General features: G+C 41.8%; 1 protein-coding gene across 6 annotated transcripts in view; it reads left to right on the plus strand.

The window, feature by feature from the left end:
• Window positions 1-362: 362 nt before the first annotated feature.
• Window positions 363-26,376, plus strand: part of ROBO1 (roundabout guidance receptor 1) — a 1,104,481-nt gene continuing 1,078,467 nt past the window's right edge. For 4 of the 6 annotated variants that reach the window (XM_073231810.1, XM_073231808.1, XM_073231807.1 and 1 more), the window contains exon 1: window positions 364-524. The gene's annotated coding sequence lies outside the window, so the exon portion shown is untranslated. Of the gene's footprint in view, window positions 525-26,376 lie in introns of all 6 variants that reach the window. The other 2 variants (XM_073231812.1, XM_037012651.2) reach the window with 2 other exon arrangements.

Genomic DNA, 26,376 nt, shown 5'->3' on the forward strand with positions numbered 1-26,376 from the left:
ATGTTCAAAGGTAGGCCACACAATTAAAAACAGGTATGAAATGATAGATCACATGATAGGAGTTTAAATGAGAAGGTTTTTTCCCTCGGTTAAACATCGCAGCAGGCATTGCAACACCAGAGGTAACGAATCAATTAAATCCATTTTCTCCTCCGCGCCTCCAAAGCTGCGTGCGTGGTATAGTTTGGAGCCCGTGCAGTAGGACCCAGGGGCCTCCGCAGCCACCAATAGAAGCTCACACTTGGTCCTATTTGCATGCAATGCCGTCTGCTCTGCGCATTAATAGTAATACAGATAACGGGTTTGAAAGAACTCTCTACCGAAGAAGGATTGGATTTTTCCAGGGTGCTGATACTGAAAAGAAGCCCGGCTTTCCTCTCTCCCTACTTCCCCATTCTCACACTTATAAGTCTCACACAGCTTTTGCTAGGTTTAAACTCGGGGAGGTCAGCGCACAGCAAAGTTGGGAGGGCTGCGCCTGCACCACCGAACCTCTAGATTTCTGACAGCCGCCTTCGCGAAGGGTAAGTCTCTCAAACGATTGCAAATGAAGTGACAGCCGGCTTTAAAATGGTCAGAAGGGACACGCTCGGTTTTACACTGGTGGTCGTTGGCGTGCAGGTAGGGCTCTGCATTTTGTCCAGCAGTTGTGACTGGTGCACGGGGGTAGTTGGGGAGTGGAATCGAAAACCTTCAGGCTAAATCGGAAATTGCAGCTGTACGCTCGGGAAGGATTCAACAAGTTTCCCTGCAGGGACGCAATGTTTATTTCCTAGCAAGTTGTGCTGAGTGTCGGCTCGGGTAGGCTGCGCCTGCTTCACAAAGAAGTTTCGGGATTTGTGTCTGTTGTGTGTGGCTGGGTTAACCCTTGTTTGAGGAGGTGATGGGCCGCATTTGGGCTTCCTGGGGACACACAAGAGAGCTGCTTCTTCGGATGCTCCCAGCATCAGCGGCCTGCTCTGGTTGGTGTTGGGCAACTTTGCCGCGTAATCGCAGGGTCTAACCGCACCGAGGTCTACTAGGTGGCCGGAGGCTCAGAAATCAGCCGCACCGAGGCCAGTTGAGCTTCCAAACTTTGAGGCGTTCTCCAGTAAAGATGGGAACGCGAGCTTTGAAAATAAGCATGACTAGATGAAATTTGGTGAACTCTTAGTGGTACGCAGGCAATGAGGTCTTTACAGACCTGAGTTTCCAACCCGCAGCTTTTTGCCTGGACATATAATGCTGATGTAGAGACGGTGAAGGTTTAAAGCTTAGACGCGGGTACCTTATGAGGCACAGAGGAAGAGAAGATAGATGAATGAACAAGGTGCGTCCCATCTTTCACACACAAAAACCATCCGCGTGGGACATGCCAAGAAGCGCTCCAGTTGGTGGCGTTTAGCTGGAAAACGTATTGCAGGGAGGTCCAGGCGCCTCTGTATTATTGACGAAGCTCTGTGTCCTTCTGGGGGCCCTTCTCGCTCCTTCTCCCTGCCCCCCTTCCCTTCCTCGTTCCTCCCGACTGAGGCTCTGGGCTTGGCGCGGGTGCGGCGGCGCGCGCGGCTCAGCTCCGCAGCGCTGCGGACACAATGGGGAGAGGAAGGCAGAGCCCTGCGGGCGGGCGGAGCGGGGAGCTCGGCGTGGCAATCCCGCTGCCGCAGTCCCCGCTGCCTCTCCGCTGAGGGCTGCAGGGATGTGGAGGCCTCTGCGCCCAGCGACCACACGACCCCTGGTCCTGTGGGGCCCCGCCCAGGGCGCGCAAACCTGGGCGCAGAGTTCCCGGGGTATCTTCTTAGGGAACACTGTGTTGCAGGCAATCAGAGTGGGAGAAGGAATGCTGAGGCATCCCATTCCAGCCCTGGGTCAGAGCTGCTGTATCCCAAGCTTCCTAGAGGACCTGCACCCCAAAAGGGAAACGGGACGAAGAGGAAAGGAGGGAAACGTTGATGGGGCTGCAAGAGGAGAAAGGTAGCAAGTGATTTCGGGCAATTCAATCACCAGCCACGCTTTTCTTGGTTCTTAAAAGTGGGCTGCTTTAGATGCGGCTTTGAAATGCATTTCCTGGCCTCTCTGCGGCACCAGCGGGGCAGCCTTCCAGACTCACGAGCTCATTGGAGACTCCTTCTACAGATGAAGGAGGGAGACAGCAAGGCAGGGGCTTCATTTCGCAGTGTCATTTAACCCTGACCTCAGCACCTCCCACCCTTTCATGCCCCACCAGGGAGTGCTCTGACCTTGCAAACTCCTCTGGGTCATCTGTTCTGTTTCTTTTTAAGTGATTTTATCAGGCTGTGTGTTACAAAGGCCTGTTAAGAGAAGGTTTGTGTACTTCCAAGGAGTGGTGGGAGATGATTTAGTTTGTCTGGTGGTGGATTGCCAATACCCCCACCCCTCACCCCCCACCGCTGAGCATTTAGAGGAAGAGGCATAGATGAAGGACCCTATGGAGATGGCTCACATGGGATGCTGGTTGCTTGAAGGGAACCTTTGCAAGGAAATACACTCCTCTGAGCATAAGGGAGAAAACAATATCACTGCATTTTTTTCCCCACTTCCCATTTGTCCCTCATTGTGTTTGAAAACTAGGATGTAATACTAAATAGAAAACAATTGACAATCCACCAGTTTATTAGAGGACAGACTAGCAGCTTGGTAGCTAGGCTTTCAGGCCCAAATTTGGATGCTCCTCAGACCAATTATTTTGAGAGACTCAATTTCCACCCCAAGGCCTGCATCTCTTCTGTATATTGAGGAGGCATAAGCAGTTGTTTTGAAAGCATTCTGGAAGGCCTGCAGCATGCTGATTTTATTAAAGGGGTTTATTAAAGGGTTGGTGGATGTTCCATAAACCCCTTTCCTTTGCTCCCTGAAAATGGAAAAAGAAAAGTCAACTAGAAATATCAATAGCAGCAACTCAGAACTAACGTCCAATTGGTAAGAGGATTTTATTTGTTTCTTAGAAATCTGTCTTAGTCCTGTAGGAGGCATGGGTAAAGCTGAGGAGTATGTAGGGAGTGAGGGCATTCACCTCATATCTTTGCCATGGATTTTGGACTTTCTTTAATTTTTCTCCACACATCCTCCTATTGCATGTGTCTTCCAATTCAGTCCTGTAAGATCTGCAGGACTGAAGCACAATGACACAGCTGCAGATCCCTGATGGAGGCTGGCTCCAGAAAGCAGCTGTTAATCACACATTTGCTCTATTTTCTCACTTGTTTCCTCTTACTTCCTTTCCCTTCCCCTGCCCTTGAGCCAGTGTTACCTAGGCTGTTTTCTAGGCTGTTTCCTGCAAAGGAGTAGTGATTTCCAGTGATACAATACTGTTCCAAGTATGGGAGATTTAACAGCTGCCTAGGGAGTCCCATAGGTGTAAAGCTTACTTTCCCAAAGTAATGCACAAAATGAAGAAAAATACTTGCATAAAATAAAGGAAAATATCTTAATATCTCCCCAAAGAGAATTATATTGGTCTGTATAATTGTCTTTTATTTTATGGCATAATAGAATCAATTCAAATACAAAAATAACATTACGCAGAGATGAAAAGGAAGTTACACACTTGCATGCAATATTTGGAAACTAATGTATTCAGGTACGAAATCCCACCTTTCTACATCCATCTATAATTGATAATTTAGGAGCTACTTTTATTTAAGCAGCTTAATATATTACTTTCACTATGAGGCTGAGCAACTCAAGACACTGCAAAGATGTGAATTTTAAAAGAAAAGGCCTTGGCAGCTTGATGAATGAGCAGGTGCAGTGCACCATTTGAAATGTAACTAGAGGTGTGGTTCTATCCAATCAGATAGAGAATGAGTTCCTCCTTATCTCCCAGAAAACTCAACTGATTTGTCTCTTTTGGGGATATGTGAGTTCCAGAAACTAAAAAAGCATAATAGCATGCACTAGGCTAGAATTATGACCTGGCCAAACAATTGTTTATTCCTCTAAAGTTATTGAAGTGAGTGAGCAATATGATTGTTGATGCAGTCATGTTTATACCTAAAATATTTTAGTGCTATATGGACAAATGATTCTCCTAATTCTACAGGAAATTACTAGAAAAGTAATTGACATTCAAGGTCACATAGGAGAAGATTGTAGACACAGTGTTAGACATATTACCTGCAAATAGATTTTTTACTCAATTTTCATATCACCTATTTGAATTAAGTCTTTATTAGATTTCTTTAACATAAGAAGAGACAAGCTCATAGAGGTTAAGCAAATATATACAGCCATTCAGCAAATAAGGGGCAGATCTATGATTGGAAAACTAGTTCTTACTCATGACAGAGTGTGTGTTTTTCCAGTATGCCATGAACTATTTTTCCCTTCTGTTTAAATAAGGATTTTTATTAGTTTTTTAATTTTGTTTCAGTACTCCTAAGTTTTGAGTCTCCTAAATATCTTTTTCATGTCTACAACATACTTTGCTTCTCCTCCAGACCAATTTTGTATAAACAGTGATGACTTTTCCAAGGATGTCACAGCCAGTGAAAAACTTCTGTAGTAAGAAAGCCCTGCCTCTAACCACTACCCCAACTGTATCATCATCTTAGGAGGTTAAAGAAGAGGGGTGAAACTTGGGGCCTATATTGTTTGTTTTGAAATTAGCCCAAACATGGCCAAGGAGTCTGGGAAGAATCCATCACACTATTTTCAGACAGAAATTGTACACCTCCACCTTCACATTTCTGTACACATAGTATCTCTGATCTGGAAATTTCTCCCCTTTAATTGGCCAAATCCAATTCATTTGCCTGTGGTGGTTCATGTTCCTCCATGAAATTTCTATTGGCTGTTCTGACCCTTCTTATACATCTCTGAAGTTTCCAATCAGTTATAACTTCTGCCATTTAATTTGGTCTTTTTTGAGGTTGAGAGGAGTAAGCTAACATTTTTTGAGCATTCACTATATAACATATTGTTTTACATAAATTATCTGTCAAATACAATTTTCTAGTAGTTCATTGTATCTGCATTTAGCCCTTCTTGTCTTCTCATTCTCCTCAGTCACCCTGGATGGTGTGATGTATTTCTATAGTTTCAATAATGAAATTCAAATTTTAAACCTCTAGTTCATATATTGCTCCTGATTTCCACAGTTATATTTCCAAAGATCTACTTGACATCTCCACCTAGAGATGTATTGCAAATATTTTAAAGGGCAATATAGTAAATTATTCAAAACCACATGCATCATTCTTCCTGTGAAATTTGTTTGGATTTCCATGTCATAAATAGCCCATTATGCATACAAATTCAGCTTTGACATGTCCGTTTGCCTCACCCACTATATTTAAGCAATGAAATAAAATTACTGATGATTCTTTTTCTTGAACATGGTTTCTTCTCCCCACAGACACACCCGCCCTCAATTTCTACTTCTACTTCTTGTAATCAGCTTTCTAAGCTGTCACCTCACCTCCATTCTTGACACCCTTGAGTTCACATATGTTATGTCTTCAGGAGTCATCTTTCTAGAGCACAGATGATGAAGACCAAACTCCTTATCATGCCATTCAAGGTGTTCTATAATTTGGACCTAGAATTCCTCTCTTCAGTTTTCAGCTTTATCAATTACTGTGAAATATATACTTGCATTTTCTCAAATACTCAAGATATTTCAGTCCTAGAGAGGAATGCTTTTGTTTGTTAGAACTTCTGCCTGGAATGGTTTCTTGGTCACTTTTTTGATCCTTGGGTGATCTTTGAACACACAAAACAAGAGTCACCTCTTCTGTGAAGACCTTCATATTAAATAGATTTAAATATGTCTCTTTCTGATCCTTTCTTAATAATATCATTGAAATTCCACTGCATGTATTTATTCATTTGTACCAAGAGATTGTGAATTTCTTGAAGCAGTGTTTTCAGACTGGCCATTGAACCAAGGAAACTTCTGAATCAACAAAATAACACTCAAGTACCACCACTTGGATCATCCTCCCTAAGCAGATTTAATGTGTTTGATTATGTAGGGATTTGGACTCAGGAATCACATTTTAACAAGCATTCCACGTGCAACTAGGTATATGGAGTTTATCCCTAAAGTTACTCCCCAACTCAGGTCAATATGATGCTTAATTTGGCAGTTTGGGTGGGAAAAGCCAATTAGCTCAGCTTCTTAGATCTTACTGAAAGCTATGAGAGTGTTTTCCTAGATTACCATGCTTCTAGGAAAGATCTGGCCACAGAGGATATCACACAATTCATTTCTATTGATGCAAAAGAGGCTTGCATCAGAAAGGAATACTTGTCAAGAACAGAATTTCAATAATCATTTAAGAAGATAGCCTTTAGAGTTGAGGTGTTACCGTGCAGAATACTTAGAGTTTTTAGTCACTCTGACTTTTTAATATAGTATTTATTAAATGACTATAGTATTTATATAAATTGTAAAATACTGTATGCATCCTTGAGAAAACTTTTTCATTAATAGGCATTATTTCTCCCTGAACATTATGGCAATGACTCTGTGTGTGTGTGTGTGTGTGTGTGTGTGTGTGTGTGTGTATACATCACTCTCTATATATCCGCTACTTTTTTTGGGTATATGTCTGAGGCTGAAATTGATTGATTATATGGAATTGACTTCTTTCCTTTTTTCAGAATTATTCAGATCCTGCACTGTACTTGTGGCATTTATAGTTTCCAAGCACGTGCATGAGAGCTACCATTCTATCTATCCATGTTAACATGTAATATTGTTGCATTTCTTAATTTTACTAATTAGGTGATTTTAATTTGTCTTTTCTGATTATATGTGCAGTGAGTATCTTTTCACTGAGAATTCAGGTTTCCTCTATTATGAATACTTAAACTACATTTCACCATTTTTCTAATGAGACATTAATCTTTTTCTTAAATATTTATAGAAGTCTTTTAATATATTCTAATTCATTTTTGGTATATGCATTGCAAATATTTTTTCCTAAGCTGTATTTTATCCTTTTCCTTTTGCTTCACAGATATTTTACTAAAAATATATTGTGTTTCATTAAAAGTAGTGAAATGTTTTCATTGTGGCTTCTTTTTATGTCTTATTTTAGAAACAATTCCCCATAGTAAAGTCATAAAATATTTGTATATATTTTCCTTTAAGTTTTTAAATTTTGCCTTTTACATTCAGTCCTCTGAACCATCCAGAATTGATTTTAGATTTCATGTTTTCATGTACTGAGAAATGGGACTGTTACATATAAATGTTCCATATGTGGGTTGATTTTTTTTTTTTTTTTTGCCTGTATGGCTACTTGGCATCTGTCCTCATTTGAGTCACATTTTTCTGATTTTCGTCTGTCAGGTTGGAATGTGGACTATCTCACTGAACCATCACAATCTTAATGAACCAGAGTGAAAAGTATTAATTAAAATTTCAACCCAAATAGGTTTATATTCAGCCAGAATTAAAGACCAACGCTTTTTATGACAAACTATATAATCTCTTTAAGTGGTATGTGAATTGTTCATGTGTAATGAGTCCTTAGCTGTGCCTAACATTTACTCCTGTTTTAGTTCTTTATAGAGAATATTAATGAATATCCCAAAGACACACTTTCTTTGTTTATAGAACTCTAGCAAGGATCTTAGCAATGAACTTCAACAGATCAGAGAAAGAATCATGACTCACCCTCGGAGTGAAGCGCGATTGACCACTCGCCAGGTGAATTATAACCTGGAGGCAAAACAGCATTTCCAGCCCAACAGCCAACAGCTTCTGATCAACGAGTAACACTTCCATAAGCACTCTAAAATATTAATCCGTTTGCAAGAAGTGTTGAAAGGAAATTGCTGTACTGCACTATGCATATTATAGTCAAGTTTACCCTGGAATGAAGAAGGAGGGATGCAAAACGTCACTTGCTTATATATGGTCATAAACAGTTTACATAAGAATGTGCTTTATATTCTATAGTGAACAACAAAGTACCATACAAGGATAGTTTGTGCTAACTAAGTCTTGGATTATTTAAATATTGAGTTTTAACTTAAGAGACTTTAAGAAATCTCTTGTTTAGCCTATGAGAGAAAGTTTCCCTGAAAAAAGGGAAAAATGTTTTAAAAGTCTCCACACCAAATACATTATACCCAGTCCATTAATTTCAGTGCCTCCCAATTAATGCTTTTTGTCATACCTCTGATCAAGAAAAGGAATTATTTTAAGAAATGAGCAAACTCATAGTGCACCATCATTTATTCATTCTTTTTGTTGCATCTTTCTTTATATAACATCAGCTCTGAGTCCTCAGCACACGGCTCTTTGCGCTCGGATTCAGGACCACTCTTCGGACTTCTCTCCATCTCTCCCACTTTGCCCCTGGGCATAGGGTTTCTCTTAACACACTGCACTCCACCACCCCTCAACACACCACTTTGTTCCCAACTTATTGCCTTTGCCTATCTTCTTTAAATATCCTTGTTCTTCTCTACCTAGTGAGGTCCTATTCATTCCTCAAGGTTTCATTGTTGCATTCTTTTTGAAACATTTCTTAATTTTCCACTAGGAAGCTCATCTTTTTTTCATTAGTGTTTCAGTAGGACTTGGCACTTACCTCTACTACCCTTTATTATAAGCAAAACTCATGGATCGGTTTTAATAACTAGACTTTGACTAACTAGGGCAAAGTGAGGAACAATTTTTCAGTGATGAACAACTTCCCATCTAAACCTGTACTAACACTCTAACCAGTAGCTGTAAAAGTGCCTATTGAGGACTTAAAATGTAGCTAGGATGAAAGAGGAACTGGATGTTTAATTATTTTAAGTTTCTGTTTAAACAGTCACATTTCACACAGTCAATAGCTGTGTGTGGCTAGTGGCTAATATACTGGATAGAACAGTTACAGAATACTTCCATCAGCACAGAAATTTCTGTTGGACAGTGTTGGGATGAGTAAACTCAGTAAAATTTGTAACAAATGAATGAACAAGTGAATGAATGAATTCTGTAGGAGATGCTGACATTTGATTTTCAATGGAAAGATGCCACCATGTTGGATTATACCCATGATCATGTTGGTGAGGAATTTGCAACTTTATAGATTTTAGCATTTCCTGGAAAGAAACAGGTATTCCTAGCCTGACCAAGAAGATAAGGACGACATGAAGCACCAAAGAAACCAAAAAGAGAGTTAATGATTACCTTTGGTGACTTTCTTAGATATTCGCCCAAAACTTGTTTGCCTGACATCAGCAAACATCATCCTTTAAGACATGGGCCTATGGAAATAGTACTGAGCCCATGGTAACAATTCCATCTCTTAAAATTTATATTCCTTCACATGTGAAGGTAAATTCACTTAGTCTTCTTCATATATCAAATTTAATTTTATATTAACACCCATTGGGATGGCTATTACCAGAAAAGAAAAAAATAATAATTTGGAAAATGCCACTGTGGCAAGTATGTGGAAAAATTGGAACTGTTGTGTATTAATGGTGGGATTGTAAACTGGTACACCTGCTCTGCAAAATAGTAATGATTTCCCAAAAACTCATAATTACCATGTGATTTAGAGTTCCACTTCTAGGTATATATTCAAAGTATTAAAAGCAATAACTGGAATAAATATTTACTACCATGTTCACAGCAGCATTATTCACAATTGCTAAAAGGTAGAAACAACCTGAATATCATCTACAGATAAATGTATAAACAAATGTGATGCACTGTAGGTATCTACAATTGAATATTACTCAGCCTTAAAAAGGAATGAAATTCTGATACATACTGCAACATGGATGAACCTTGAAAATATTATCTTAAATGAAATAAAACAAAAATTTTATTCTACTTACATGCGTTACCTAGAATAGTCAGATTCATGGAGACAGTAAATGGAACTGTGTTATCAGAAGCTGTGTGGGGAGGAGGGAATGGGATTTATTGTTTAATGTGTTGCAGACTTGCAGTTTAGTGTAATGAAAAAGTTCTGGAAACAGATAGTACTGTTGGTTGCACAAAAATACAAATATACTTAATGCCACTGAATTGTACATTTTAAAAAGGTTAAAATGGTTAATTATATGTTATACATGTTTTACCTCATAAAAAACTTATTTTGGCATTTTTGGTTGGACACCTTCACCCCTTAGAAAAATATTTATCCTTCCAAGGTGACCTTTCAATGTCCTTTAAAATGTTAATTTTAAACAGCACTATAGAAGAGTCTCTCTGCCTATTAATATTAAGAGAAAAGGCAATAAGCCAAAAAAGGTTTTATACTAAATGAACATAAATAAAATGCATCTGTTCTATGGGATGTACTATACTAAACAATCATATTTAATAGAAAGAAAAAAATCTTAATAAGTGTTGTTCTTCTGCATACCACAGCTGGTGAGGTATGCTGGAGGTGTTAGAATGAAACAACTGCAAAACCTAATGCTGTGAAGTAGATGTGAAACCCCAGGAGGCCTTTGTACTGGGGCTGATATGCTAATAAGGCAATGCCTTAGCCACCTACACATGCAAACTGGTAGATCAAAGACGAATGTGACCAAATGGGATTATTCCAGTGACAGGAAGGTATGCGGATATTGTGAATTGCAGTTTATGGAGCATCTGCTCCTTTCCTGACTCCTTGTGGGGCAGGATGTGCCCAAGGAGGGATTCTGTTGTAATGGTGGTGAGAACACTGGCTGTTCTTGATGCTGGGAGAAAGGAAGTTCCATCTTCCCCATTAATGTTTTCTTTCCTTAGTATAATAGTTCATCTTCTGATATAATGTGGCTTTAATCCATCCTCCTTTTCTATCACCATGAAAGTTTCTAGGTAGATAGTAGATACCATTGGCATCTTACAGGTAATTCTTGTTCATGGATGATGATGATCTGTCATACTTAAAAAGCACCCTGATATTTACTTCCCTTTGTAAATTACACAAAGATAAGGCTGTTCATGTACCATGCAAAGGGCATGAGCTGTGAATTGTTTTTCCAGGAGGGTAATGCATGAGGCTAATTCAGTCATGCTCTTTTGCCTGGTGCAGTTGTTTGCAGGTATTTTTCCACTGAATTAAACTCAGCTTAGTAAGCTCAAGAGTGTGGAAAGAACCCTGATTTTATTAGCTTATTAGAATAATATTCCAACTAGACAAATCAGTTTCTTTCTTACCATTGTGAGATAATTTAGAGATATGAAAACTGTTATTGAAAGGAAAGGAGCGACACACAGCAGCAATTCACAGGAGAGTTCCGCTTTATTAGGGAAAGGTGCTGGGTTATATAGGAAGGGGCATGAATTGATTGAGGTGTCACTTCTACGGGACTGTTGGCTGTTGGCTAGGTGCTGGGATTCGGAGGGGGGCGAGAGGTGACTGGGCTTCAGGTGGCGCCGGTGGGAACCGAGGACCCCGAAGAGAAGCCGGAAGTTCGCCATCTTACTGGTGGGGGCCCTTCATTCCCCCCTTTCTCCTCTATGGGGTTGTGGACGTTACTTTCTGACTGCTTCCTGCTGAATGGGGGCGGAGAAGGGAGTGAGGGCTTGAGGATTGGGAGGAAAGGGTTGATAGGACTCCCCACAGTAAGGACAAGTAGATGTGGACTTCTTCAGGTTGGAAATCAATGAAGGTTCCCTGTAACCATAGGTGGAGGACCTGTTGATTCCAATGGTGCCAAGAGGATATGGGTGTCAGGAGCCAGGCGTCTGCAGCCATTGTTTCCAGGAACAGTTTCCACTGGAGAGAGGGGTCCATCTCAGTGTGTGGTGAGGAGGTCACGTGAGGGTGAGGGATCTTCTGTGGCTAGAAGCTGGTAGTTCCTGAGTAAAAGCTGGTTGAAAGCTTGATTAGAGATTTTTCCGGCTTGGGATTTGATGAACTTTATTATACAGGGTAAGAAGAGACAGGCGAGAAGAATGATTATTATGGGGCCTGCAATGGTCCAGACCCAGGTAAGGAGGGGGTTTGTTAGTATTGAAGAAAATGGGTTGGAATTGGAAGCAGAGTGGAGACTGGAGGCAAGGTCAGTGAGTTTGGTAATGTCAGTTTCTACAATGCCGGATTCGTTGATGTAATAGCAGCACTCTTCCCGGAGGAAGACGCAGGTGCCGCCCTTCTCGGCTGTAAGCAGATCTAGGGCCCGCCGGTTTTGAAGGGTGACCTTAGCTAGCGAAGTGACCTGTCTTTGGAGAGAGGCTAGGGAATCGGCAGTGGATGTCAGGGCTTCCTCAAGTTTGGCGTTGAGATATCTAACTGCCCATAGAGTGACCCAAGGCTCTTCCCAAAAACCCTGCCCCAATGGCTGAGGTGGTCAAAGAGATACCGACCATGATGGGAAGGAAAGCAGCCCTTTTTGTGCATGAGGGCAAGGGAGGTTGAAGCTCAAGAAATTCTGCCATGCTGTAAAGTGTAAACTGTGGGATTAGGGTGACAAGAATGCAGGGTGTATCGGAGTTGAGAGGCAGTGAGTTGAAAAGACTGCCATTACACTAAAAGAAGTATCCCGGTTGTGTAAAAGTCTTAGAGCCGGAGGTAGGGGTATAGATAGAGAGGCAGTGAAGTGCACTGGAGGGGGGTGGAGTCAGGCCTACACAGTGGTGGATGGTGAGATTATCTGCGTATTCTGGTTCCCATAGGGGTATGTCTGCCAGGGGTCGGAGGGGTTGTCCTTCTGCATGGAAGGAGTAGTTGGAAATTAAGGGACACGGTGATCAGCAGTGGGGGCTGTAGTGATGCGCACAAGAAACAATTGGCGGTGTTGAGGGTGTGGTTGAGAAAGATGGTGGTGTCTTGAATGAGCTGTAACCAAGAGTGGGAGGAATAAGAAGATGAAGAGGAGCCGTCAAGAGTTTGAATAATGACTTTTTCGGAATGTCTGATACCTGATGCAACTTGAGAGATCTGGGAGTAAGAGGGAACATACTCTCAAGAGATATGAAGGGTACCGTGGGGGTTTGAGGACCCCCCGTAGTACCCTGAGGCTGTGACTCTGGTGGCCCATCAAGAGTCCCAGGGATCTGGGATTGATAAGGAGAATGAGCCGTTGGGATATTTCATGAAATGGTTGGAGGAGTAATACTGTGGGTACTGGAAGTTACCCATGTAGTGAATGGCGCAAGACCAGTAGGGACATCCCCTGTAGGTGTCTTGCCATCGCCTGAAATAGGCTTGTCTTTGGTCATAGAGGAAGCAAAGGTACAGAGAATAAAGGTAGCTGTTAGTGAACACTTCGGTGGAGGGAGGAAAGTGGAGGTATAAAGGCTCAGAGCAGCTTTTCAGAGGGCAGTCTGACGTGGCAATGAGGGCAGTAACTTTTGTTTGATGCTGTATGTAAGTCTGTCTAACTTTGAATCACCATACAAAGGAGGCTGGGGTGGCGGAAAAGACAATAGGAATGAGGAAAAAAAGCGAGAGAGTGGTAAAGGAGGAAAAAGTCATGATTCGGGTATGAATGGCAAAGGGGGGTGAACAGGAGATGCGGAGTTTTAAGGGATCAGAGGGATGAGATGTGGTAGAGTAGACAGCATCTTGGGCTGTATCTGAAGGACTCTGGATTGTGACTGATGGATCTTGGGTGTCCAGAGAAGGTGGGTCTTGGGTATTTGGTTTCAACCTGGAGATATGAATCCAAGGGGTGACAGAGTTATCAGGCAGTGAGAGCTTGGTGGCCGAGGGGGTGCAGAGAATAACTGGGTGTGGACCTTCCCATTTCAGGGTGAGAGAGGGCCGATCCTCTGGTGGCTTATAAAACACTAGTTGGCCGGGCTGTAAGACAGGAGGATTTTGGGAGGTAGATGGATCAGGAAGGAGCCAATCCTGATACTTCCACAATTCAGTGCGGAGGAGAGAGAGTAGTGGAAGGGCCATATTGGGAGGAATTGGTCCTTTGTGGGAAGGGAGCCCTGGGGGTAGAACCGGGTGGCCGTACATGATCTCAAAGGGCGACAAGAAGGAGGGTTTCTTTGGGAGGGCCCGAATGCATAGTAGAGCTAAGGGAAGCAAGCAAACCCAGTCAAGGTGTAGTTCTAGAGATAGTTTGGTCAGGATGTCCTTTAGAGTCCTATTGGCTCTTTCTACTTTTCTTGAAGCTTGTGGTCGATAAGGACAATGTAAATGCCAGGGGAGCGAGAGCAACTTGGAGAGGTTCTGGATAATTTGGGCAGTGAACTCAGGGCCGTTATCTGATTGGAGGGAAGTGGGCATCCCGAACCTAGGAAAGATCTGGGTGAGGAGGATAGAGGCAACCACAGATGCTCATTTGTTAGTGGTGGGGAAAGCTTCAACCCATCCTGAAAATGTATCTACTAACATGAGTAGGTATCTGGTACGCCGTACAGGGGGCATGTTAGTGAAGTCTATTTGCCAATCTGCAGCGGGGACATTACCCCTTACTTGATGAGCTGGGAAGGGTTGGGCCTTGAGGGGGGTATTAGGGTTAGAGCGTTGGCAGATGGTGCACCTGCAGGTGATTTGGTTAAGTAGGGTTTTGTCTTCAGGAGAGAGAGAAAAAAAAGATTGTAAAAAATGGATCAAGGATTGGGGGCTGGGATGGAACAGATCATGTAAGAGGCGGAAAAGAGACTTTGTCCTGGGAGCAGAGGGTGTCTTGTGATAAGGCTAAAACCGCAAGGGCAGATGGATTGTTGTCTGGTGTGTCTTCTGATAGGGCAACTGACCGGGCTACTCTGTCGGCTTTGTTGTTACCTCTTGCAATGGGACAGTCATCCTTTTGATGTGATTTGCAGTGGACAATGCCTAGTCGGTGTGGGAATTGTGAAGCCTCTAGAAGTTTAGTACTTAAGGCTGAATTAGTTATGGAATTTCCTTTTGTGGTGAGGAGTCCTCATTCTTTCCATACTGCCGCTTGAGACAAGAGAATGTGGAATACGTACTTGGAGTCAGTGTACAATGTGAGAGACGTGTCCCGGGCCAGAGTGCAAGCTCTGGTGGCTGCAATGAGTTCGGCCTGTTGATTGGTTGTACCAGGGGGTAGGGTTCGTGCCTCAATGACATCTTCGAGGGAGACTACTGCATATCCTGCATAGTGGGTGCCCTCATGTTTAAAGGAGGACCCATCAGTAAACCAGATGAGGTCGGAGTGTGAGAGGTCTCCTTCGGAGATCGTGGAGTGGCACGGAAGGAAGTTGTGAAGGGCTTCTAGGCAATCATGCGAGGGAGTATGAGGAGAGTAGGGTACAGGAAGAAGAGTGGCCGGATTCAGGGGCTGACAGGGGAGGAAAGAAATGTCTGGATTTTGGAGGAAAGAGGACAGTAAGGTCAGGAGTCTGGAAGGAGAGAGTGTCTGTAAACTTTTGTAGGTTAAGAGATCTTTTAGGTGATGTGGGGACAGAATGGTAAGGGGCACGCCGAATGTTATTTTATGAGCTTCTTTCTGCAAGAGCTGCCCAGCGGCTAATGCCCGTAGGCAGGGGGCCCGTCCCTGAACTGTGGGGTCTAATTGCTTGGAGAGATGAGCTACTGGGGCAAAGGATGGGCCATAATATTGGCCCAGGACTCCTAGAGCTTGACTGGACCTTTCATGAATGTATAACAAGAAGGGTTTTGACAAATCAGGGAGATGGAGAGCTGGAGCTTCCACAAGGGCTTGATGGAGCTTAATGAAGGAGTGTCAGGGTGAGGATGATAATGGTTCTTCAGGGGGGCCCTTGATGAGGTCGTATAGGGGTCTTGCCAACAGGGAGAAGTTAGGGATCCACGCTCTAAAATACCCAGCCAGGCCTAGAAAGGAGAGGATTTCTGTCTTGGTTTTGGGAATGGGCAGGTCAGAGAGGAGTTGTTTTCTGTCTATGGTAATGGACTTTCTTTGTTGAGACAGAAGGAATCCAAGGTAAGTGACAGAAGGGGAAGAGATTTGAGCTTTGATGGGGGATACCCGGTAACCTCTGGAAGCTAGAAGGTTAAGTAGAGAGGCAGTGTCACGTTGAGACTGTTCTCACGAGGGACTGCAGAGTAGAAGATCGTCTACATATTGTAATAAAGTGGACTCGGAGTGATCCTGATGAAACTGTTTGAGGTCCTGAGCTAGGACTTGACCAAAAATTTGGGGACTATCTCGGAAGCCTTGTGGCAAAACTGTCCAAGTAAGTTGTTCAGAATGTCTTGTGCATGGGTCCGTCCAGGTGAAGGCGAAAAAATCTTGGGATGAGGGATCCAGAGGGATAGAAAAAAATGCATCCTTGAGATCTAGGACTGAGAAGTGGGATGCTGAGGCAGGGATCTGCAATAAAAGGGTGTATGGATTTGGAACTAAGGGATGCATAGGGACAACGGCCATGTTGATGAGGCGAAGATCTTGGACAAGGCGGAAAAATCCGTTGGTTTTTTTAACAGCTAATATGGGGGTATTAAATGAGGAGTGAGTGGGTCTGAGGTAATTTTTGTTCAAGAGATCTTGAATGATGGGTTGGAGGCCTATGAGGGCTGAAGTGGTTAGGGGGTATTGGGCCTGACAGATATACTGAGAGGGGTCACGTAATTTGATAGAGGCAGGGGGACATAGGGCCATGGAGGGGCTTGTAATGTCCCAAACTTTGGGATTTACAGGGTGTATGAGGGCGGAACTGGAGCTTTCATTGGGTAGAGGGGAGTCATTGGCTATGAGGGCCATCAGAAAGGGAGTACTGGGGACTGTGGGAGTGGATATAGTTATGGAAACATGGAGGAGGGAAAGGATGTCCCGTCCTAGTAAAGGGATGGGACACTGGGGCATAACCAGGAAGGAGTGGGAGAAAGGTATGGGATTGTCTTGGACAGTACATAAAAGGGGGGGAGTTAATGGGAAAATCTGTTTACCTCCTACCCCGACTATAGGAGTAATGGCTGGTGTGGTAGGGCCCTGGTATTCTCGCAAGACTGAGAAAGTGGCTCCTGTATCTAGGAGGAAGGAGATGGGGCGACCGTCTACTGTTAAAGTAACCTGGGCACCTGTTTGGTGATGGAAATGGTCGGGCGAGAAGCCCCCGGGCCCCATCAATCTTCTTCTGCCAGCCCCACTACGGTGGGCTTAGGATGGGGGTTGTTCATCCAACCCCCCCTTCAGGTGGTTGGGCAATCAGACCCCCAGTGGCCCATTTTGTGGCCTCTGGGGAATGGGGTGGTAGGAGATCTGGGGGAGGGGCACGCCCTTGACCAATCTCCCTCTTTTCTGCACTTGAAACAAGCTCCCAGTGGGGGGGCTTGTTTGTAGAGCGGCGCCCAGGTTGTGGTTTTATCAGCTGGGCCAACATTTGGAAATTGGCCTGATCAGCCTTTTGTTTACGGCGTTCTTTCTCCTCCTCCCGGTTATGGAAGACTTTAAAGGCCGCTGTTAGGATCTCAGTCTGTGGGGTAGCGGGGCCCTGTTCTAACTTTAGAGTTTAGCTTTAATGTCGGGGTAGCTTTGAACTAGGAAGTATGTCATAAGGACATGTCTTCCTTCAGGTGTTTCTGGGTCCAGGCTGGTACACTGTAATAGGGCTTGAGTAAGTCTGTCTAAGAACTCGGAGGGGGTTTCGTCTCTCTTTTGAATTATGTCTTGGAGCTTTTGAAAATTGACTACTTTATGAGCTGCCTTTTTCAGACCTGCGATTAAGCAGGAGGCAAAAATATCTCTAGAGCGGAGACCCATGGCGGTGTTATAATCCCAGTGTGGGTCTTGTTTGGGGACAGCAGTGGGGCCAGGGGGATAGGTGGGGTCAGTCCTGTGGGTTTCGGTAGCGTGTGTTTGGGTGAAGTCCCAAACTCATCTACGCTCTTCAGGGAGGAGGGTATTGGCCAGGAGCATGAAAATGTCATGATGTGTGAGGCTGTAAGACTGGAGGGTCCATTGAAACTCCCTGATGTATGTCGTGGGATCAGTTGAAAAGGAACTTAGGCATTTCCCTAGTTGGGCTAAATCTCCTAAGGAGAAAGGGACATGAACGCCCATGATGCCTTTGGATTTTGCTACCTCCCGGAGGGGGATGATAATTTTGGGGGGCCCTCGGGACCGAGTCTGAGGGGGACTGAAGGGTTCTGGCTCAGTCTGTGGGGGGGAAACAGGTGATGGGAGCAAAGATGTGATAATTTTGGGAAGCCCTTGGGACCGAGTCTGAGGGGGCAAAGACGGAGGAGGCTCCTGGAACTTAGAGGGGGGACTGAAAGGCTCAGGCTCAATCTGCGGGAGGGGGGGAGGTGAGGGGGATGGAGGAGGAGGGGGTGAGGTGGGGGAGGAGATAGGGGTGGAGGGAGGGGAGGAGGGGGATGGGAGAGGACGTGAGGCTTCTGTGGGGGGTGGAGGCAGTGGCAGCGGTGGAGGGTGGAGGGGTTGTAGGAGGGGAAAGGGCAGAAGGGGGAAGCCTGTATGGCGGAGGCTTGTCAGCTGGGTCAAAGGTAATTGAAGAGGGACTGGGAGTGTGAGGAGGGGAGGGAGACAGCTTGCAGGCTAGGAGAACTTGGGGTGAAGAGCAGGTGGTACAGAGGCTGGGAGGCAAAAAACTTCGATATAGGGAATCTCTTTCCATTTTTTCAGGTGCTGGCAGTAGTTAAAAAGATCGTGAGTGATGTTAGGATCAAGAGTTCCCCCTGCGGGCCATTGGTTGTTATTGTCTAGGGGGTATGTCGGCCAATCTTGGGAGCAATATTTACGGAGAAGTTTTGGTTTTATATCAGGCGTCAGGGAGAGGGTAGCCAGATGCTTAAGCAGGCATTCAAGAAGTGAACTTTCAGGGAGGGATGAGGAGGCTCCCATGGCTGAAGGACAGAGAAGGAGACAAACAGGGGAAGACGAACAGAGATCCTCGGACTGGGAGCAGACCGCAAGGAGACAAAGGGCATCCCCGATGATCCTTGGTGGTCTTCGGAAACTCGTATATGAGTCGGAATTTCTTAGGAAGTGTGGGTCGTCACCCAGACTTATCTAAGAAGGCAGAGTGCTGGAGTCACGAGGTACCTAGTACTAGGAATTTTTGGCAGACAGAACAGATTTTGGCAGACGGAACAGAAGGAGGAGGGGGGAAAAAAGGGAGCGTGTTCATCCACAAAGGAGTCACCTCGTTTATGGCTGTTGGAGGGGGGTCCTGAGGGTCCGCCGCAGCCGTGAAGGCCTGAGGTGGGGATTTATGGCTGTTGGAGGAGGGGCCTGAGGGTCCGCCACAGCCATGAAGGCCTGAGGCAGGAAGAGTTCCCTCCTTGTCCCCGAGTGTCAGGGCCTTGCCGGACGATCACGGTCAATGGCACTGTGATAGCTTGGGGAGGAGTGGCCCACCCCGGGGGGAAAACTTACCTAAATGCCAGAGAGGAGTGGTGAGTGTGATGAGCCAGCGCCGGAAAAAGAGGACGAGGGCAAGCTGCTGCTGGTGTTGGGGGAAGACGGGGCCCAGTTGGGGTGTCCTGTCTCCCAGGTTTCGGCACCAATGAAAGGAAAGGAGTGACACACAGCAGCAATTCACTGGAGAAATCCGCTTTATTAGGGAAAGGTGCTGGGTTATATAGGAAGGGGCATGGGGTAATTGTGGTGTTACTTCTACGGGGCTGGTGGCTATTGGCTAGGTGCTGGGATTGGGAGGGGGGCGAGAGGTGATTGGGCTTCAGGTGTTGCCGGCGGGAACTGAGGACCCCAAAGAGAGGCTGGAAGTTCGCCATCTTACTGGTGGGGGCCCTTCAGTTATGAAAGTGGTGTCAGGGAATGAGAACTTGGGCAGAGATAGGGGAAAGTATCAAGAAAGAATTTGTATTTGTGTCTAGAGCTGTAACTATAGTTATTATAGTAGTGAATATATTCTTTATTTTGCCTTAGTACCAGAGCAACAAAGAAATGTTTTTGTCAGAAAGCTATAAAGTTTTGCCTATCCTGCAGCCCAGGCTATCTACATGTCTATCTATTTATTTTTAGATGTAACTGACATAAAGTATTTTGTAAATTTTGAATGTACAGAATGGTGATTGGATACACTTACATATTGTGAAATGATTATCACCCTAGCATTAATTAACATTTTCATCATGTCATATGATTACTGTTTCTTTTTTGTGGTGAGAACATTTACTGGTAAGAGATATACTCTCTTAGCAAGTTTTAAATGTATAAGATAGTATAGTGCTTTTAGTTATAAACCATGCTCTACATTTGATCCCCAGCCAGCACTTTCTTTCTTTAACTCCCATTCTTTCTCCATTCAGTTCCTCCAGTCCTCCTGGCAGGAGAAGGACATGGAACATTGTGCTGCTGAGATGCTCCACTGTGCATAGGATCTTCCCATTAATTCTATGAATTTTCCTTGATTTACTTTGACACTCTCCTTTTCCATTACTTATTCTCCCAGAATGAACATGGTCTCTGATTTGAAAAAGTCATAGTTCACTTCATCACACATGTATTAAGTATCAGTCTCTATAAGGCAGGGTACTAGTGAAAGGCATTGAAGTGAATGTAAGTGATCTCCACCCTCAGTGAATTCATGTTACAGCATAGAGCAGCTTCAGCCCCACAGTATTAATTGCATTCTTTCTTTGCCTCCTTCTCCACCTCTACAATTATGTGTAATGCTTGCTCATACACTCCTATCTCAAAAAAGTCACTGTGTTTTCTCTTCTGAGATAGCGATTCTCATTGGGGCCAAATGTTACCAGCTTTCCTCTTTCATATACCTTAAACCTGTTTATGAACTGGCTTCTTTAATTATTTTTTATAATTATTTCACCCTTGGACAAAGTTCTTCAGTTATCAAAATCCTTCTTTTTCCTCAAGTTATCCTCTTATATCCTTTGCCTTTCTCTTAAAAATTAAATGTCTTGAAATAATATCCTTTCTTCGCCTTCCCTTGGCTGTTTCTAATTCTTCATCCCACACACAATGGTAGATTTCTACAGCCCTAATCTAATCACATTTAGACTTCAGACATTTAAAATTTGCCAAATCAAAGGCCAAGCTTCAGACTTCATTCTTCTTCAAATTCTTGTGACATTTGAAATTTACCTAATAAATTCCATGACACCATTCTCTTCTAGATCTCTTCCATACAATTGACCTTTCCACTTCTCTTAACTGTGAATTCCCCAGATTCCTCCTGTAGAACTTACTTCTTCATATTCTGTGTATTCTCCCTCTGTGATCTCCTCTCCACTTCATCCTTTATATAATAGAGACTAAGATGTGGTATTAAGAATCATAATTGATGATACTTATAACTGATGATATTTATAGGTTCTTGTTCAGCACCGTGACTTCCTTTATACTGTTTCTGCAGGCAATCCTACAAATCAATGAGTAGACGACATCCCCACTGTCTTCCAGGTAGGGGATTTTCATGTGCAAGGTTTTGTGGCTAATTGGCAGAGCTTCAATTCAAACACTCTTCTGTTTCACTTCGTCTCTAATATTAAAAGACCTCATGGAAATAAATATGTCCCTCTTTGGCAGAGGTTCTCAACGTTGGAGAATCACCTGGGCAGTTAAAAAAGAAATTCCTGTCTAGCTTGTACCCCAGCACACTTAAATCAGAGTCACTGGGAAGGGAAACAGCACTGATATTTTCAAGTGATTTAGGTGACTCTAATGGGAAACCATTAGCTGAGAGCCACTGCTCTAAATATTTTGATAACGCCCAAGTATATTTCTCCGGCAGAAATCTCTGTCCCCAGCTTTAAAATTATATTGTTCAGGTTTGAGGTTTCTTATATTCCAAAATGAGCTCATCACCATTTGTTCACCCCCACCCCTGAGATAGTTGCCTTCTAGATCCTCAATATTATTCATTCATCCCACCCCCTATTCCTTAGGTCTTTTAAGTACACCTGTGGAGCAGCTTCTCAAATTGGGCCTACCCTCACTCCTCATATTTAGGAATTTTTAAATTATTTTATTGCATTTTAGGAATATTTCCATTTTCCCTCTCCTCTTTACCACCTCTGTAAGTAGTTACTCAGGCATTCCTTGTGTCAATGTGTGGAATGTTGTAGCCAACTCCCTGTTGTCCATAATTTTTTGTCTCTCCTTGGTTTATTTTTCTTTGTTTAATGCCACCACCATTACTATCTAATATGCCAACTAGTTGTACCACTCTGATTGAAAACTTCTGTCTAATGCCTGCAGAATACAGTTCAAACAACTTAACATAATTTATGAGACCTTTTACCATCTTAACCTACCTTTCTCCCTTATGTCATTTCCTTTCCCTTGACTGAAACACCCTACGTTCTGAAGCCCTACCTATCATCCCCTGGCACTTCTACTTTCCCTTAAAAAAAATCATCACAATTATTAGTTGCCTGTCTTCCTTGTTATATTGTTGGTACAGGGAAGGAGGGATGGGCCTCTCTATATTTCAGTGTTTCCCCAGAGGGCTGTGCATGTAGGAGTTTTTCAATAGATATGTGTTGAATGTATATGGGAAGGGATGTATGCAACTCCATTTCACATGTTTTCATTTCAGAGTGGAATAATGAAATTCTCTTCCTCTCTTTCCTTTACCTGGTAAACTCTTGTTTTTAATGTGGCATACACTTAGGAAATATTTCCGGAGTTTACCAGACAGAAATAGTAACTCTCTCCTTTTTTGATTCCACAATGCATTGCTTCTACAACTACAGTAGGAGTTACATCAGATGGTGTTGCAACCACTTGTTTCCCTTCTAAATTAAAAATACTGAAGAATTGGAGGCTTATATTAATTCTTTGTTACCTCTGCACATCTGATAGTGGCTGGCACATAGCTGATATTAAATTCTTATCTTTGTTGCATGGATGACTGGTTTCATGTATTACTGAGTGTATTCAAGGACTCTGTCCAGAGGAATTCCAAATACTATATTTTAATGGTAAGATTGTGCACGTGTCTTCTGAAAAAGGAAATGGAAAATTACATGGAATCTACCATTCTGACCATTCATTAATAATCCCGTGGTAAGAAAAATTAATTTGTCATCTGCATAATCAAATTTTCAATGCTTTGTGAGCTCTTGCCCTAATTATTGTAGACCAAACTTACAAGATAATTAAAGTATGATAACTATCCTTAAATATTAAAAAAAAAGTCGCTTCCCTAGTTGAGAGAAAGATAATCTTTATTCTTCATTTATACCTTTACTAGTGTGTAATAGTCCCTGTATGGGACTAGATATGTACTTTGTTTAATAACCTTAATTTGTACCCTTGAATATCTTTAGTTTTATCATCCTACCATATACACATACTTAGCTTTTAGTTCTATGTAAAATTTATAGTTAATCTACATAATAGCACTTAGCTAAATTATTAAACACACGTAAGGGATTTTAACTATTGAATTTTATTAATACCCTCTTTAATTTAGATCGATCATTTGAAAACTGAATTTTTAAATTTCTCATAGACAAATAGATTTTTCTACATTTAGATTTCAGTATTGTAGGATTTTGTTTTTTTAATGTGCAAAATTTTTTGCATTTAATAGTGAGTTACAATAATACAATAACATAATTCACATTTATTTGAGAAGGAAAGGTAATGTAAATAACAAATAATCTATAAAACTTGCATTTACAGAGAATTAATGGCTAACTCAATTTGCTCCTGCATACTGAGGTACGGTACAGGAATGAATTCAAGGAAAACATTAAATGATTAATATTTAAAAGTAAGAGAAGTTTTCATATGACTCACAAAATTATAAACCTAGCACACTATTTTGGGCTCAAGCATATTTTATTTATTATTCCTCTTGTAAATGAAGATTAAAAACATTCCCAGACAGCCTATGTTTCCTAGTAGAAAGAAGACATTATCCCCAACCTACGCTCAGTATGTTTAGATTACATACCTAAACGGAAAAAAACATTTAAAAGTATCAGATCTTTGGTGAATTCTAGAAAAACTAAGTATATTGCAGAATGAATTAATTGTGTGTTTTAGTCATACAATTTTTTTTAGGTGATGATAATTTTTTATTCCTAAGGTATAATGACTCATCATTTAGTATAAACAATGTAGAGGATTATTTATCACCAACATTATGGATACAGAGATGCTTGTATAAATTCTGTATTTTGAAAAAATCTCTGAATGGTTTATCACCATATAGCTTTACCCCTTCTTTTTTTTTTATTGATGTACAGTCTTATTTTAGTTTCAAGTAAACAACACAGTGGTTCAACAGTTACCCATATTTTTTAATCTACTCCCCCTGCAGTATACACAGTGTAGACTAGTACACTGTCAACATAGAAAGATGTACAGAATCATTGGCTATATTCTCCATGATATACTACTATACCTTTGACCAACCTACATTATAATTGAGAATTTTTTTGCTGCTTAAACCCCTTCCCTCTTACCCCAAACCCTCCCCCATGGTAACCACTAGTCACTTCTAAGCATCTATGAGTCTACTGCTGTTCTGTTCATTCTGATTTGCCTTGTTTTTATTCTCCACAAATACGTGAAATCATATGGTATTTGTCTTTCTCCACTTGGCTTGTTTCACTGAGCATATTACCCTCTAGATCCACGTTGTTGCATATGACAGGATTTCTTTTCTTTTTTTTTTCTTTTCTTTTTATGGCTGAATGATATTCTGTTGTGCATATGTACCACATCTTCTTTATCCATTCATCTGTTGATGAACACTTAGGCTGCTTCCATATTTTGGCTATTGCAGAACGTGTCACAATAAAGATAGGGGTGGATATACCTTTTTGGAACAGAGATTTTGTTTTCTCCGGTTAAATTCCTAGAAGTGGAATTGTTGGGTGGAATGGTATTTCTATTTTTAGTTTTTTGAGGAACCTCCATACTGCTTTCCACAATGGCTACAGCAGTTGACATTCCCACCAATAGTGTAGGAAGGTTCCCACTTCCCAACATCCTTGCAAAACACTTGTTTCTTGTCTTTTGAATAGTGGTCATCTGACTGGTTTGAGATAATATTTCCTTGTGGATTTGATTTCCATTTTCCTGATTATCTTTTCATGTGCCTGCTGACCTAAATTTCTTCTTTGGAGAAATGTCTGTTCAGGTCCTCTGCCCATTTTTTTATCAGGTTATTTGTTTTTTGTTTTTTTTTTTTGTTTTTTGTTTTTGGTGTTGAGGCATATGAGCATTTAAGCATTTTAGATGTTAACCCCTTATTGGATAAATAATTTGCAAATATATTCTCCCATACTGTAGGGTGTCTTTTTGTTCTGTTGATGATGTCCTTTGCTGTACAGAAGCTTTTAGTTTGATATAGTTCCACTTGTTAATTTTGAATTTTGTTTCCCTTGCCTGAGGAGATGTGTCTAGGAAAAAATTGCTCATGTTTATATTCAAGAGATTTTCCTATGTTTTCTCCTAAGAGTTTTATGGTTTCAAGTCACATAATTTTTTTAATATGATACACAAATAGTTTCATAGTACCTGCATGTTACGTAGCTCTACCATCTAAAAAATGCAGATGATTTAAGAAAACAGAAAAGAGCCAAAAGGAAATGTAGGATTATGTCATTTGTTAACATAGCTATTATTTCAAACTAAAATTTTGGAATAAAACCAATTATATATAAACAAGATAATTTAAACATTAATGGAGAGCCATACTATTAATATAATTCTACCTGGATAAAATATAAATGCTTTATAATCAATCTCTTTTATCTGCTATAAAGATAATAAAATTGTGCTTTTAATGATATAACAGATTTATTGAAAAATATAACAATGTATCACAAGTTTCTCTTTTGTTCACTACTATTTCATAAACTGAATATGAATATCCAGAAAAGCATTTTCCTATCATTTGTATTGTATATTTCCTGTAACTGGGAGATTTTTTTCCCTGAAACCTACTGCTTATTTGTCTTGCACATTTCTCAGATATGAGTCCCATCTGACCTTTAGTCATCTTTATTACTCTCAGTTTTTCCTGGGTGTCTTTTGTATTGTGAGGTGACTGTAAATAAATAGAATGTTCCATCTGTGCCTATACAGACCATCATACTCAGAGGAGCTATGATTTTTGATTCTGTGATCCCTTTTACTAAGCAGTATAAACTTGGCTCCTTCTTTCTTTTTTAATAAATGTACCATCAATTGGTACTCTTTTTCAGTTTTAGCTTCCTGAGATTTCTGCTTTCCCAGTTTCTTCCTACCCTTAACATATCTTTAATTTTGCTTAGAGGTGTAGCATTTACATATAGACAAATCATATAATCCTTTCTCTAAAAAATGTGTTCAATTGATCTAAGCTTATTAATGTAGAGTGCTTTTTAAATCAGTATGTGTGTATATGTACACATATGTCTCTATTTCCATTTCCAAATTCCTTGTAAGAGTCTCAGTATTTAATGTAAGCCCTGATAAAAATATTTCCAAAAAAAAAAAAAATGGACTGGATGCTCCAACATTCCCTGAGCACATTGTGTTTCCAGCTTAGATTCCCCCTAGTCAAACATTGAAATCTAGCAATATATCTGCAAGTGAAATATGCCTGTGTTTTTAAAAAGGAAAATC

Source organism: Manis javanica, chromosome 3 (genome assembly GCF_040802235.1).
Source record: "Manis javanica isolate MJ-LG chromosome 3, MJ_LKY, whole genome shotgun sequence".
NCBI classification, from domain to species: Eukaryota; Metazoa; Chordata; class Mammalia; order Pholidota; family Manidae; genus Manis; species Manis javanica.